Source organism: Bos taurus, chromosome 21 (assembly GCF_002263795.3).
Source record: "Bos taurus isolate L1 Dominette 01449 registration number 42190680 breed Hereford chromosome 21, ARS-UCD2.0, whole genome shotgun sequence".
In the NCBI taxonomy this organism is placed as follows: domain Eukaryota; kingdom Metazoa; phylum Chordata; class Mammalia; order Artiodactyla; family Bovidae; genus Bos; species Bos taurus.
In genome coordinates, this window is record NC_037348.1 from 44,183,136 (window position 1) to 44,200,211 (window position 17,076).

The 17,076-nt window shown below is 42.7% G+C and overlaps 1 protein-coding gene across 8 annotated transcripts in view; it reads left to right on the forward strand.

Annotated features, from left to right (window-relative positions):
• Positions 1–17,076, forward strand: part of NPAS3 (neuronal PAS domain protein 3) — a 959,011-nt gene that overhangs the window by 853,320 nt on the left and 88,615 nt on the right. The gene's annotated exons all lie outside the window — the stretch shown is intronic.

The window sequence follows — 17,076 nt, forward strand, 5'->3', positions numbered from 1 at the left end:
CCAGTCTAAGGACCAGGAGGGAAGTGAGAACTCGCCTGGGGTGAAAAGGATATAGGCCACCTGATGGTTTATTAGAAGAAAAGGTTATCATTAAGAAAATAGTTCTAGCAACAGCAATGAAATCGCTCCATTGAAATAATACCACCCACTACAATAAAATACCATTCATCTTCAATCCTCCAGTCCAAACAGTGCGAGCTTGGGGAAGAGATAACATTTATTTTACACACTTGGTACAGTCGAGCAGATTGTGGGTACTCAAATCAGTCTCTTGCTCCTAAGCCCAGATGATTAATAAGGCAGAATATATTTCTTTCTAAAGAAGCAGAGGAGTTGATTCTGATTTAGACAGTATGTGCTGTTGAGCCGCAAACCAGAATTGACCTCAGCATAATTAGGTTGGACACGGCGGAATGAGGACTTGAACACAAATCGCTCTATTTTGACAAGCAAGAGTCAAGAGCAGCTGCTTGCTTGCTTTCTCTCTCTCTTTTTTTTTTTCAAAAGGAGGATGGTGATTATTTAATATTTGTTGAGTACCAACAGTGTCCTCAGCGCTGCGCAAGGCCTAGGAACTGGATGCTGGAAACTGCCTGAAGGGAAACGTTAGCAAATTAAAATCCATAGACTCAGCATGAAGGCAGCTGAGGAATACCTGATTACAAGAAGACTCCACGCCCTTCCCAGAACAACAAAAAAGGAAGCGATAAGGCGAGGAAGGAAAACCTGCATTGCTCAGATGGCAGGGATGCAGTGGGGTGGAAAAGTCAACTTTAAGAGGCAGAGTGCCCACCCAAGTGAAGCTGATAGAAAGGAACAGAAACTTCGGCAGGCAAGATGGAGGGCAAAAGAAGGAAGAATAAAGTCAAAGAACAAAGACATCGAGGCAAATTATCAGCCTCTCTATGAGTCCTTCAAGGGAAGCGGCCCAGGAGGAAAGGCAGCCGCAGGTGGGGGTGTTGGGAGCGGCTCAGGGACACGCAGAGCACAGCTAAATGCCTGCCTGCGTGGCGGGGAGCATGCTGGGGACATCTCTCGCCCACGGGAGGTGAGGGAAAGGGCATTTTGGGTGGTGAGGGTGGAGCTATGCCCCAGAGACAGGGATATCAAAGAAAGCTAGTGTGGAAATTACATTTCATTACCTCCCCAGGGGCCGATGCCCTCACTTGACAAGTCCTAGAACAGCCAAAAAGGAAGTTGACCGCCACCATCCCCATGGCAGCCACTCCCACAGCCTGAAGCAGGCAGGTGTCTCCAAGGACACCTAGCTCAGGGCTCACCTCTCAGCGAGCGAGCACGGTGGCATTCTGGAAAGAAACACTGCAATAGTGGAATCAGAGCAAATTGGAGAAGACTTAGAAGCTATGGAGTCCTTTGAAGGAGTCCCCAAAACCATGGATAAAAGAGAACTGGTGGGTGTAATGCATTCTGACTTTCAAAGGACTTTAAGAAAGAGAGAAATGGGGGAAAAAAAAAAAATAATCCTTGCAAGAGACTATTAAGCAAAATTGGTAACCATGGGGCAAATGTTAAAATTCTGTTACATCTTAAAAACTAGTTAAGAGATGGAAAGCAATGAGTGGGAATAAAAGGCCATTTCTTTCTGTAGAAAGAGGTTAATTGTGGGGAGCCCAGGGGAGAATGCTGATACCAGCTTTCTTCAGTCTTAATAACAACCTGGAAGAGGAAGATGAAAAGCAAGATGGCAAAACTTGTTGATGAAAAGGAATTATTTACGGGCATTTGAGTCATGGAAGAATCTGAGAGAGTCTAGAAAACACAGCACGTGGCAATGGGGTGGACGGGGGAGGGTCAGGAAAATTTAAAATACCCCAGCAAGTAAAAGTTCACTAAAGCAGGTAGAGGGCAATCCACCCCAGAAAGGAGAAGGAAAAGCCTAGATCACCTGAACAGTTCTCTCCAGGGCTAGGCAGCCGGAATGTGGTTGTCTGGAGTGTGGTTCTTTTGTGGGATTAACAGATGGGGCATTGGTCATTGTGGAGACTAGTTTATCATCTGTTACTACTAAACCTGAGCTTCCTGGTTTTTCATTTTCTCTAGTTGTAAAATAAGGACAATAAAGGTGCCCTCATCCATAGGAATATGGGGGGAGGGGAGTAAGACCTGATTTGGGTGGAAAATTCCAAGTGAGACAGTGTTACCCCATATATTTATTGATTGAATTAGTGGACAGGCCTCCAAAATACCCAAATGGCTTTTGTATTCCATTCTACTGCCTGCCTTTGGCACATTCTCGAAGCTCTTTTCTGATCACAAAAATGCTTTATTTCTACAGATTGGCACCAAAGCATACCCTGCATGTGTGTCAGGCACTATCCCTGAGAGAAAGGTTCATGAATAGGAAGGTAATCGGCTTCTTATAAGATAAGTTCTAGCTATTTCAAATCTAAAGGAAATACTGTCCCACCCCGAAGTCCAGTGAATAATATCTAAGGGAGCCAGGAAGTGAATTCACACTCTGTTCCTTCTCACCCCACTCTCCCAATCCAGGCCACCTGGAAAGCAGAGCCCACCCTCTGAAAAAATAGGAGGGCAAGAGTTGAGGGTGCCTTTGCAACTGAATTGGGTGGTGTCAGAGAGGAACAGCAGAAGTGAAGGGAAGAGGAGCTGCTACAGTAACATTTGCAAAATACTTTCCAGTTTAAGAAGTGCTTTCATGTCCTTTGGTTTGTTGAATTCTCATAATGACCTTGTTGTGGGAGTCCCAAATCTCACCATTTAATAGCTGAGAAAACCAAAACCGAACCATGAAAAAGTTCATGATAGCTAATGCACAAAAAGAGCTTGGCTCTTCTCATGACACAAACCCATTCTCTTACCAAATAAGAAAAGGAAGAAATTGAGCCTGCCATTCTTCCATCCTTAAATAACCTCATAGACATGGGGATGCTTGATGCTTATCATCCCTGGAATTTTTGTGGACCCTTCTTGTCCAAGGCCTGCACACACACAGGAACAGAGGGGCCTGGAGAGCTGTAGTCCATGGGGTCGGAAAGAGTCAGACTGATGGAGCGACTGACACACACACACACAAGCCCACAAACATACACTCACATACACACACACCAGCCCAGTGAGCACTTAAGGTAAATGGAAGTGGCCACTTGGACAGCCAGAGCAAACCACTGGAGACGTGTTTACATGTTCAACATTACCTTTAGGAGGTCTGTGGAGATTGGGATTTCTGTTTGCACTCATGTTAGTGATTTTCTTGGCAAATTTAGTCTCTGCTAATGGCATAGGAAGTTAAAAACAATGAGACTTAATTGAACAACTTTCAGACTTTGGTGGCAACAGCAGAATTTCCTAGCAGAACACCAATTCCAGTCTCTAATGAACAGATGAATCAGAATACAGGAACATCAGTAGTTCTCATATTTCAGATCAGAGTGGAACCAAGGTGGAGGGTGAACAGTCTGGGATGGAAGAAGTTTGTGATCAGGCAGAGACATTTGAGGAGCCACTGTTGGGCTTGAGATCTCATTTACATCATTTGGAGTTAATAGGGTTTAATTTGTGAATTCCATAGTTCATCAGGCACTCTATCTATCAGATCTAGGCCCTTAAATCTATTTCTCACTTCCACTGTATAATCATAAGGGATTTGATTTAGGTCATACCTGAATGGTCTAGTGGTTTTCCCTACTTTCTTCAATTTAAGTCTGAATTTGCAGAGTACATCATGAGAAACGCTGGACTGGAAGAAACACAAACTGGAATCAAGATTGACGGGAGAAATATTAGTAACCTCAGATATGCAGATGATACCACCCTTATGGCAGAAAGTGAAGAGGAACTCAAAAGCCTCTTGATGAAAGTGAAAGTGGAGAGTGAAAAAGTTGGCTTAAAGCTCAACATTCAGAAAACGAAGATCATGACATCCGGTCCCACCACTTCATGGGAAATAGATGGGTAAACAGTGGAAACAGTGTCAGACTTTATTGTTCTGGGCTCCAAAATCACTACAGATGGTGACTGCAGCCATGAAATTAAAAGACGCTTACTCCTTGGAAGGAAAGTTATGACCAACCTAGATAGCATATTCAAAAGCAGAGACATTACTTTGCCAACAAAGGTCCATCTAGTCAAGGCTATGGTTTTTCCTGTGGTCATGTATGGATGTGAGAATTGGACTGTGAAGAAGGCTGAGCACTGAAGAATTGATGCTTTTGAACTGTGGTGTTGGAGAAGACTCTTGAGAGTCCCTTGGGCTGCAAGGAGATCCAAGCAGTCCATTCTGAAGGAGATCAGCCCTGGGATTTCTTTGGAAGGAATGATGCTAAAGCTGAAACTCCAGTACTTTGGCCACCTTATGCAAAGAGTTGACTCATTGGAAAAGACTCTGATGCTGGGAGGGATTGGGGGCAGGAGGAGAAGGGGACGACAGAGGATGAGATGGCTGGATGGCATCACTGACTCGATGGACGTGAGTCTGAGTGAACTCCAGGAGTTGGTGATGGATAGGGAGGCCTGGCATGCTGCGATTCATGGGGTAGCAAAGAGTCGGACACGACTGAGTGACTGATCTGATCTGATCTGAATTTGTGAATTACGTAGCTTCTCAATCACTAGACTTATAGAGTGAGTCTCAGGAAAGCATGTGTGTTGAAATCACCAAAATAATATCAAATCTCACGGATCAAGCCCAGGCAGCATACTTCTCCAACAAGCCTTTCACCTGTGTGCTAGATGAGTAGAAAATAAACGGCTTAACCTCCTTGGGAGCACCTCGCTCCTGACTACTTTCTGTCATAAATGGGAAAAACATTCAAACAAGGAATCCCCAAAGAAAAGAAAAAGAAGCTGCAAGTGTGGGAACTGGCCTCAAGGCATTGTTTAGTGTCCCCAGGAAATTCTGAGGGTCCGACTCTAGTACTAAATCTTATTCATTCTAGGCTTCCATAATACATGTGATGGAAGCCAACTGGAAATGCTTTGAGGTTCCAGCAAATAAGATGTAAAAATAGTGAACCTATTTTATAAATGAAACCTCATTTTCTGTATATATACATTATAAACATAAACTTAGATCATCAGGTGGGCAGATAGTCCAAGATCCAGAAATGTCCTCAAAAGTGTCAGGATCCTCAGGTCATAGCCCAACCTAATCCCACAGAATTTTCGCAACATCTGCTTAAACGTTCTGCTGGGAGCAGGCACGTGTTTCCAACTCCCTCACCTTCAATACTGAAACTCCTCTCTATTATTAGTATTTTTCTTTTTACCAGACAGGGATTTCTTGCTGTAACATATACATACATGCACTGGATAATAAAACTTCCCTGATTACCTTATAACAGCACATTAAAAATTTACTAAGATAAAATTAATGTGATTTTAATAGTATTGTTTTAATATACAGACTGTCAGGTGACAAGGAGAAAACTATTTGGAATTCTGCATGCAAGATATATGCCTCTTTCGCAGCCCCTTCCAAACAATAGCTGAACTGGCAGAGGAACTTGTCTATTCACATTTCTGAGAGGTGCCTCCCAGGGGAAATGGCTGAAGTTGGGCCCTTTTAAAATGTGACCGGACAGTGCTTTTGAGACTATAATGTGGAGAACTTCCCTGCATGACAGGGGGACCAGGGCAAAGCAACACATACAGAGCGTTGTTTCCTGTACACGCTGCTGTGAGATTCAGCCAGAGAACACAACTTCAAAGAATCTTTTGATGGAGAAAAAATGTTTTCATTCGCCCGTTTTATGATACTGCTGCAGGATACTTACAGTTGATTTACTATAATGATGGGACCTGGCTACTGTCCCAAAGGAAAAGAAATCCTGCCTTTCTCCCGCCACATTGATTATTCGCAGCTAGAGGTGGGGACGGGTAAGTGATGGGTTAAAGGGGAAGATGGCTGGAACGCGGCAAATAGAGATCATTAGATTCCCACCACAGTCATTTGTGCAAGGCCTGTGACCCAGGGCAGGAATGTTCCCATGGTCAGGTGCCTGCTCACACTGAACCCCAATAGACAGAGCAGACCTCCCACCTCTGTAGGGCTGCTGAGGATCTGAGGGGCTGGGGAGAAGTGGCAGGCTGGCTTCCACCCCATTGGGCAAGGACTCAGCCAAAGGAAGTGCCAGGACACTGTGCTGACCCACTTCGGTCCCTTCCTCTCTGTTTGTTCCCAGGCAGAAGAGATACAAAAGCATCACTATGGCATGGTGAAAAGTGAGAGAAACATTCTGGAAATTGACATGCAAATAAGCACTCCATGTAGTCCACTTTGTTCTAAAATTTCCCTTCCCTGAGACCTGGGAAAACACCCATCAGAAGAAGGGCAGTGATGAGAAGGGCTTGATGGTTCTACAGCCAGAGTCTTCCCCTTTGAGGGATGGTTTCTGTATTACCGTTTCCCGGGCTGAGCTGGCACAGGTAAAATTAAACATGCGCCCACAAATGACCGAGAAGCCAACAGGTTCAGGTGTAATAGATCTGTATTCTATAATAGCACACATGCGTCCGAGTGGCACCTTCTATGAATGATCCTAGCAGCCCGCGAGAGCCATAAGATGCAAACACACTTCACAGCCTGGGTTCCTGAAAGAAGCCAAATATTTCAAATGGGCCAAAGGCCACTGTCTCCAGAAAGCTGGCTCCTGCCCACCCAGCAGATGCACAGCTTCATGCAAAAGGACACTCAAGTTCTAGACAAGGGTCTTAAGACAGAACCCCTGCCTTGATCACTTAATCACTGTCCTTTAAATCGCCACTGCCTCTGATGACCTGGAAGTCAGGCCCCGACCAGTAGGGCACACTTCATACAGTGCTCAATATTCCAGGTGGTCAAACCTCACCTACGAAGGACAAGCTGCAGGGTGTCTGTGAGTTAAGTAATGATGAACACTAGACCCTGGAAAAGCTGGGGGTTCTTAGCGGGTGGTGCAGGCCACTAGCAGGAGGAGACATGGGTGGATGGGGGTTGAAGTGAATGCTCTGGAAGCTGGGCTCTTTATTAGGAAGTTAGTGGATTTTGATTCTAATTGAAAAAAAAAAAACCTACTTATACCACGCGTCTCACCAATAGGAGGCTGAGTCTACGGTGTGTGGATCCCTCACCATTGTCATCTTCTTCCCCTCCCGTTATCTCCTCCCCTCTGGTTATTCCAGAGCCAGACCTTCCTGAAGTTGATCAGCCCTCCACTCCCTCACTGGAGATATTCTTTGACAGGAAAATCGAGTCACATGCTCAAGGCTCTATATTCCTTTGCTGGATTTAGCATCTACTCTCTCCCCAGGAGGATTATTTTAATTCAGTATCAATCTCATTCACTTAAAAAGAAGTTGTCATCTCCTGAATAAGCCCATAGAAAGGACAGTCCTAACTCATTCCTTCAGTGACCCAAGTGATGACTTCAAGTTCATCAAAAACTAGGTTCCTTCCATCATTCTGCTCTTGCCACCTCAGCACACAAGCCTTGTCCTCAGCCTTGCTTCTCACATTTGTAGCAACCACAGTGTCCAGATGCAGAGGAGTCTACAATTTTTTTCTTTTATCTCTTTTAAAACTTCTCCCAAAAGCCAGATTCAGCAAACATCTCCTAACTTCTCATGGTTGAAGTATACTTCTAGCAATGCGGTTATCCACAGGGGCATTGTTGACGCTTGCTTTCTCTATCGTCCCATATTCAATCTGTTGACACATCCAGCCAGTTATTCCTTCAGTAGGTCCTGAATCTGAACAGGTCTCACTACCTTCCCTACCACCCCCACACCCGGGGCTATGGCCGCAGCCTCTCTAATGATGCTCCCACCTCTCACCCTTCCCCCGCAGTCTCAGCCCTCAATTGTGATCATGGCTCAGCTCGACTGAAAACTGCCACATGGCTTTTGTCGTCATATTCAGAGTAAAATCCCAAGTTCTTCAAGGCTGAATTCCTAATGTGGTCACATCATCCATCTCATCATGTCTCTGCCTTCACAGGCTTATCACTCTCCTTCCCAAACTCTGCTCTAGTCATGTGGCCTCCTGGCAGTTCCTTAAACACACGATGCATGGACCCACCTCTGGACCCTCCTACAGACTGTTTCTTCTTCCTGAAACACTATTTGACCAGATATCCAAATGGTCACCATCTCACTTCACTCTGTAGTCAGGGACCACCTTCACACTGAGAGCTTTCCTGGCCACACTATTTAAAATTACAACCCTGTCTCCCTACAGCCCTTGTGTTCCTCTCCCATGTCATTTTTCTCCATCACATTTCCTACCATCTCACATGCTATAGAGTTTACTTATTCATCTTTGAATGTAAGCTCCACTGGGGAGTGTTTTTACTTTTATCCCACTGCAATAACTTCAGAACCTAGAATGGGGACTGGAATAGCAGAAACTCATTAAGTACTTATTGAATGAATAAATTCTAAAACCAGTCATAGGCAACTAGACCCACAGTGGCTTTAACCAATCAAGATTCCTGCCTGGAGCTAAGATTGCTTCCCCTGAATAATGCAGCTGGATGGAGGGAGGGAGGTACCTGGGAGAGAGAAATACCAAGGTGGGGGAGAGGGGTGTGGAAATAGGGTGTTTTTAAGGGGAAAAAAAGGACAGGCAGAGTTTGGGGTAACCACTCAACAGTGCCAACTACACATTCCTTGATTTATTTCCCTTTGTAAAAACAAGATAGATAATTAACACACTGAATCCTGAGTCAGGAAAAGTACCTAGTCACTGATTCTATACTTCTCCCACATTTTGTCATCTCAAATTTTGGGGTGCATCTTGCAATCAGTGTTATCTCATGATTCTGTAATTGGCAGTTAATTTTTTCTTAGTGCTTCATAAAAGTATTGTTTTGTCACTAAGTCTTGTCCAGTATGAGGTCCCTTAAACTGATGATGTCTTAGAGTCAATGAAATCCCATCGTATCCTCTGAAATATCGTATGCCTCTGAAGTTTGAAGTAACACCAAGGAAGAAAAAATTTTATCATCATTGTCCATAGACATATAAGCTGACTGCTATGAAAGAAACCAATTTTAAAATCCCTCATGATCTCTCAGAAAACTGGTCATTCTCTTTGTCTCTTGCCTTATTGGGATGCTTTGATTTAAGATAATGTCTAAACAGAGAAGCTTCGTTCAGCAGTGTCATTTGACCCAGATTGTATGTTTTTATAGCCTGAGCCAATTAGTTAAAGTGACTTTGACTATAATAGAGACCTGTGACATTCCTCAATATTATTGCATTAGTCACCCTGGAACAGTTTCTGGCTCGTGTTTGTCATCTGGCTCTGACTGTGCCTTCTTTATCCTGATATTTATATGATCGGTTACTGGCCTATAAAATAGTCACCTCTGAGTCCTTGAAATTAAACCCTCTGCTTTTCTTTATCTCAGTAAATCCTTGGCACTCAGTGGAGCAGTGTGAATCACCTTTATTGTTCTGATCACTAATCAAGGGTTCTTTCTTTCTTCAACCTTTTTAATCTGTATTAATCAAACGAGGGTTGGGCTGGGAATCAAGAAATTGGGTGATGGGGTATACCTGGGGAAATCACTTACCCTCTTTCTGCTCTCATTTTTCTTCCTATACATGGGGAAGACTGCTCTAGATCATCTCACTCTCTTAAGTTTGTGCTGGAATGGGCTAGAGCTTCAGCCTCTGTCCTAAGGCTGCTCTTCAGGAGGACTGGGCCTCATTAAGTACACTAAGGCAATGGCAACCCACTCCAGTACTCTTGCCTGGAAAATCCTATGGACGGAGGAGCCTGGTAGGCTGCAGTCCATGGGGTCGCTAGGAGTCAGACACGACTGAGCGACTTCACTTTCACTTTTCACTTTCATGCATTGGAGAAGGAAATGGCAACCCACTCCCGTGTTCTTGCCTGGAGAATCCCAGGGACAGGGGAGCCTTGGTGGGCTGCCGTCTATGGGGTCGCACAGAGTCGGACATGACTGAAGCGACTTAGCAGCAGCAGCAGCAGTTTATCTATGAAATAAACTTAGATAAGCACTGACCACAAACTCCTCGAGGGCAAGACAATGTCTCATGGATCTTTGTAATCCATCACTACACAGACGCACCTTAAAAACAAAGACAGTTATAGATGTAAATTCTTTCTGTGCCTCCAGTGCCCTGCAGAGTGTAAGTACCTCATACCTATTTGCAGAATCACTGAATAACTGAACAATCGCACTCCAGCTGCTATTTCCCCTCAGTCTTGATGGAAGCCAGTTTTCCATTCCTTCCACGCCTTGTTTCTCTGGTCTTCCCTGTCATGTTTTTCTCCTTTTGGTAGCTCTACTTTTACATTTATTTCTTTTCCTTTTATTTTCCTCATTGGTATCATGTCATTTTTCATTAGTACAAGTCCTAGTCTCTTTTTTCTGGTAACACATATGTGACATACTTTCAAGTGTACAGTTCAGTAGCACTAAGTACATTCACATTGCACCCCTGGTGTCACCACCTCCAGAATTTTCATCACCCTAAACTAAGCCTCTGCACCCATAAAGCAAGTGCTCCCCATCTGCTCCTCCCTGAGCCTCTGAGACCCACCATTGGACTTCCCATCGCTATTAACTTGCCTATCCTAGAACCTTGTGTAAGTGGGATCCTACTCGTTCCTGCATTTAGGGCTTTTCCCTTGCTCCTTCTGACCCTTATTTTCTCCGACTTTCCCTTCTTGTTTTTGTTGTCCTTGAAGCTGCCCTCTTCCTGCCTTGTCTTCTTTTCTCTGTCCTTCTCTGCATCCTTAGTTGTACCTACGGCAGGACACTGCCTTAATATTTCCTTGTTATGAAAGTGAAAGTCGCTCAGTTGTGTCTGACTCTTTGCGACCCCATGGACTATACAGTCCATGGAATTCTCCAGGCCAGAATATTGGAATGGGTAGCCTTTCCCTTCTCCAGGGGATCTTCCCAACCCAGGGATCGAATCCACGCCGCATTGCAGGCGTGTTCTTTACCAACTGAGCTATCAGGGAAGCCCTTGTTATAGTCACGCTAATTTTTAGGTTCTTATTTCATTCTTTTATAAAATTGTTCTATTATATTTAAATAAGTCACAGAACATTAAAGGCAGAAATATTACTCATTAAAATTTTTGAAAGCAGGTTTCTAGAAAGGGCCAGCTCAGAGAATGACAGCACTAGAAAGTTAGAGAGGGAAGAGAAGGGGATTTGCAGAGAAAGCTTCGCCTGTTTGGAAACCATTGTAGGATCTGCATAAACTTAGAGGACTGTCAAATAACCTAAGCATTGTCTGGTCCCCCTCAAAAAGAAAAAATTAGCAAAGAAAGCCAATTTCCTTAGGGGCAAAAGATAGAAAGGAATCCTACAGTTCAGCTGGAAAGGCAAACTGAGTCCTTCTCTCTGATAAGGAGCAAGATACACCTTCTAATTATTTGCATTCAATACCAACTTTCCCTGAAGTCTCAACTTCCAGAACAGATGGAAGCAAACTCTGCACCCGCCCCCTCCACCATTTTTAGACACTCTTTCATTAAGCTTAAAATTCCTTGTTTTTCTGGGTGTTTCTGTGTGTTTTGTGAAGTTGTGGACAATAAAAGCATCAGCCTTTTAAACACACATAGTGCACAGAGATAGATGTTAATGTAGAATAGTAAAGAGACATCTCATAAAATCTAGAAAATGAAGTAAAAATTAAAATCACGCCAAATTCCTGATATCCTTTTGCCCACCGTGTCAAACAATTTTTTGCAGACACCGGGATTCTTTGAACTATGCTGCAGCCAAAATGAAAGTTGGAGATTTCTAAGTAAATTACAACTAATAAATCTAGATTTAGTTTAAGCCATGCTATATAAGCAGCCATGGCTACTTTAGCGTGCATGGTCATAGACAATGGATCCTCCTTAAAATGGGAAAAATAAAAGAGCTTATATCTCAAAGAGTGTTGTCACAACTAAATTAAATGTGTATGTAAATCACCTGGCATTAATCCTAATTCCCTGTACCTCAGACCGGCAATGCACAAAATAAAATGGCTATTAAGAAAATCTAGCCTCTCACCCAGCGTGTGGATTTAAAATTATAATGTTGCAAATGTTGGGCTACCTGCTTTTGTAATGATTATATTTATTTTTTAAAAACTCCAAATATGAGTTAATGCATACTTCTTCAGTTTTTTAGGCCCGGGGAAAGCACAGGTCATTAGCACATGAAGCAGAGAACCAGCAGCTGGTTTGCAAACTCAAAGCAGCTTAGAGTTGTAAGAATAGCATTCCTCTTCCTTCCACTCTTTTCTCCCTTTCTTTCCCTCAATATTCCAAAGTTCCTGTTTTGTATCTTTTACCGTTGCTTGTCTGTGTAATTAATTTGTGTTTTTCTCATTCTCTGAGTCCTTTGCATTCATCTTTTCAGACCTTTCTCTCCAGGTTCTTTCTTACTACCCTCCATCTTTCTTCCTCCTCATTTTTATTCCCTGTTTAATTCTCTCCTCTCCTGTTTTGCATTTGCATTTTCTCCTGTTCACATTTATTCTGTAGCACTTTCTAGTAAAACCAGTGACTGTAAAACTTTCTTACCATCTCGCAGTCAGGTTCATGATACCTATCCATTTCGGAAATTTATCACCCTAGAAATCTTTTACCCAAAGTCATGTTAATGATAATAGCACAACCGGAAATGTTGGTGAATACATGAATTTTGAGAACAAAATAGTAACATGTACAGAGGTACTTTGCTTTCTTTCTGATATTAGTCAGATTCACATTTGATGTGGGATTTCAGCACCAGATACCTCACAAGTACACAACAATGTTTGCTGCTCAAATTTAACTTAACATTAATCAAGCTTTTCCTTCATGTGGATTTATTTGATTCTCCTAGCAACCTCCTGTTGTAATACTGCGAGCTTCAGAGGTATAAGGTATAAATGGAGGAGAGATACATGACTGACTCAAGACTAGAGCTATTCAGTTGCTAAGCCAAACCTAGAACTCAAGCTTCCGAATTCCAGGGCATAGCCCCACTCCCCCTGCTGCTCTCCGTGTTGTGGCATCATCCTGCCCCAGGGCACCACTGTTGTGATTCCAGTTCAGGATCCCCTGCTCTGGGACCTGGGGGACTGCTGAGCATTTCTGTCCATTCCTGTTCCTTGATCCACCCAACAATCCTAAACACAGACGTTGGAACCAGCCTGCAGAGATGTCAGCAATACCAACTACAACCATAAAAGCTGACATTTACTGAGGGCTCATCATGGGCCAAATGATACGATTTACATAGATTGGTCTATGTATTCCAGTGTACGTGGCCATTTAAAGTGACTGCAATTGAGTTCTCTAAATACTACACATCCTCCTGTGTATCTTATCAAACATTACTAAAGCTGTTTTACAGAGAAAGCATATCTACCCATATGAAGGGAAAAGAAAAAGAATCAAAAACTTAAAGAGAATAAAATAAAATCAAAGTAGAACCAATAAATCTGGTCTCCAGGTCCTTTCTCTTTCTGCACTAAGTCAACAATCTATGCCATTAGCCTCACTGATGGACCAGGCCCAACCTAGCACTGAGCTAGTGACATAGGGAAATAAATCTTTATATTTAGGATTGTCTTGGCTGTTTGTTCTCGATACTAAAGGTCCTCTTGCCATAGGGAGGCACTGCCTCCCTCCAAGTAGAGTCAGCCCTCCATATCTGCAGGTTCCACAGCCATGGTTTCAACCAACCATGGAGGGAAGCCTTGGATACCAAGGGCTGACCGTACTCTGACATTTTATATAAGGGACTTCAGCATCCCCGGGTGTGGTGTTCCCTGGAGGACGAGGAGGGGCTCCTCCAACCAATCCCCCGTGGATCCCAGGGATGACTGTATCTATAAAACCTCCCTGTAAGAGCCTCCTATATGCCTGTGTTAACTGTTAGGGCATTGTCAGAGGACCAGAGCAGAATTGGGGGATGTTAAAATGAAAGGAAAATAAAGAAATCTCATGTCTAGAAGAAGGAACACTAGTACAATTAAGAGGGGATGGTTTGGGGTGGGGGGGAAATCTCATTACTGAATATAAATCCCAAAGAAAATAAAACAGTCCTGACAATAAAAATTATTATTATATTACAGATATGAAAAGAGAAAAGCGTGGTTCTAAGTTCACTGAGAAGTTTCCCTTCGGTCTTGAGTGATTCTTCTCCAGAGCCTCCCATGAGTGCAAGCCTATAATTTTAATTGTATCTTGGCATTCTCATAAAGCAAACAGCATGCTCAGGTAGTATTTATTACCTGTTAGGAAGACTACTTATGAATATGCTTCACAAATTCCAACCACAGTGATCTACAATGGGCCTTTTCAAGGACAGAAGGGGTGAGCGGGAAGGCACGGCGGAGAAAAGTTGCTCATTAAGGGAGGGTTTGTTATCCAGAAATGTATAATTAAGGTGACGGTCCCAGCTTCTGTGACAGCCGGCACTCGGGTAGTTGTTTGATTGCTGTGTGGGTCAGGGATCAGCGCCAGCGACAAGATGTAGCCACATTAGTGTGTTAGCGAACAGGTTAGGAAGTAAATTACAGCTGCCTTTCTCAAGCACATGACTGTCGGTCTTCATTGTTTTGTTTTTACTGTACATCAGCAGGCCTGTGGCTTCTGAAGACTTTGTGTGACAGGTTAGGCATTTTATCCTTTGAGTAAACAGTAATCACGGTGTGAAGAAAGTGGGGCATTGGAGATTTGTCCTATTCTTTGAGAATTCCACTCTTCCTTTTTAGTTTGCTCCAAGGGCTCATTGGGGATACATATATTAAGCCCTTTAAATAGTTCATAATAAATCTTTGTCTCAGGCTGATTCTGACAGTTTTTTAAAGAGTCTTTTAAGAGAGAATCCTCAATCATTTGTTAATCCATGGGGTGATCTTCAGACTTTGGGAAAAAAATAACAGCCCGGGCTCTTGGGTAGTGAAAATACAATGTAGGAAAAAATATATAAATATGGAAAATCCCAAGAATATCATCTTACTGAGATTACTTACATGTTCTGCATGTATCTAAATGCTTTCTTTCTTCTCCAACAAGCCAAAAAGAGAAAAGAAAATAATTGTCAAAATAGCAAGGGTTGTTATTGATAATTTTATGTTTTCTGACTAACAGGCATCTCCTAAAATGTCACAGTTTTAATTGTGTAAGAGAATATTCTTTCTAAAGTAAACTAATTCTCTTGGCAGAAAGATCATTTCTTCTTTGCCCTTGTTTCCCCTTTAGGACTCCTTCTGTCTTCCCCTAAATTACTCCCATACACACTGCTATTTTACCTGGTTGGGGAGATGCATTCCACTTTTAGAGAAAGGATTGTGGATGTTGGTTATTAATGTCAATAAAAACAAAAACTCTGAAGGGCAAGACATAGCTTTCAGAATAAAGACCTTTCTAGATTGGTTTTATATATTTTAGTTCCCGTTTTTGGTATAAGCTAGGCTGTCAAGTATATTATATGTTTATAATTTAAAGACTACCCCAGGATTTTAGCACCAAAAGAATAATATACAACACTTAACAGAAGAAAGTAAAGGCAATATTATCTCCTATATAAACAATTAATACCAGGCAGTCATTACAATACCTGTGCATTATTTGGACAATGAGTGGAAAATATTCTAAAGCTTCTCTGCAGAATAAAAAGAATGCTCGATCACAAGTGGTTTATATAGAAATCATTTGCTATTCTAGGGAAACTGATTTGGCTGTATTTGGTTTGCTTGTACCTAAAGTGAATCAGGCGGAAACTAAAGAACGCAAGTCCTATCGCTGAGTCATATATGACAATAAGCATCAAAAGAGGTGCATTTTCCCCAGGTTTATGATCTGAACCTCTATGTCATTTCTAAACTGCAGATTCTCAAGCGGTTAAAAAAACACCAAGAACTTTACTAACGACATGCACTTTAGTCCAGTCACTCAGTCATGTCCAACTCTTTAAGACCCCATGGACTTCAGCACGCCAGGCTTCCCTGTTCATCACCAACTCCCAGAGCCTACTCAAACTCATGTCCGTTGAGTCAGTGATGCCATCCAACCATCTCATCCTCTGTCGTCGCCTTTTCCTCCTGCCCTCAATCTTTCCCAGCATCAGGGTCTTTTCCAATGAGTCAGTTCTTCACATCAGGTGGCCAAAGTATTAGAGCTTAAGCTTCAGCATCAGTCCTTCCAATGAATATTCAGGACTGATTTCCTTCAGGATGGACTGGGTGGATCTCCTTACAATCCAAGGGACTCTCAAGAATCTTCTCCAACACCACATTTCAAAAGCATCAATTCTGAGGCACTCAGCTTTCTTTATAATCCAACTCTCACATCCATACATGACTACTGGAAAAACCATAGCCTTGACTAGATGGACCTTTGTTGGCAAAGTCATGTCTCTGCTTTTTCATATGCTGTCTAGGTTTGTCATAGCTTTTCTTCCAAGAAGCAAGTGTCTTTTAATTTCATGGCTGCAGTCACCATCTGCAATGATTTTGGAGCCCCCCAAAAATAAAGACTCTCACTGTTTCCATTGTTTCCCCATCTACTTGCCATGAAGTGATGCGACCGGATGCCATGATCTTTGTTTTTCTTCAATGTTGAGTTTTAAGCCAACTTTTTCACTCTCCTCTTTCACTTTCATCAAGAGGCTCTTTAGTTCTTCTTTGCTTTCTGACATGAAGGTAGTATCATCTGCGTATCTGAGGTTATTGATATTTCTCCCAGCAATCTTGATTCCAGCTTGTGCTTCATCCAGCCCAGCATTTTGTGTGATGTACTCCACATGTAAGTTAAATAAGCAGGGTGACAATATACAGCCTTGACGTACTCCTTTCCCAATTTGGAACCAGTCTGTTGTTCCATGTTCGGTACTGTTGCTTCTTGACCTGCATACAGATTTTTCAGGAGGTAGATCAGGTGGTCTGGTATTCCCATCTCTTACAGAATTTTCCACAGTTTATTGTGATCCACACAGTCAAAGGCTTTGGTGTAGTGAATAAAGCAGATGTTTTTCTGAAACTCTCTTACTTCTCCAATGATCTAGCAGATGTTGGCAATTGATCTCTGGTTCCTCTGCCTTTTCTAAAACCAGCTTGAACATCTGGAAGCTCACAGTTCATATAC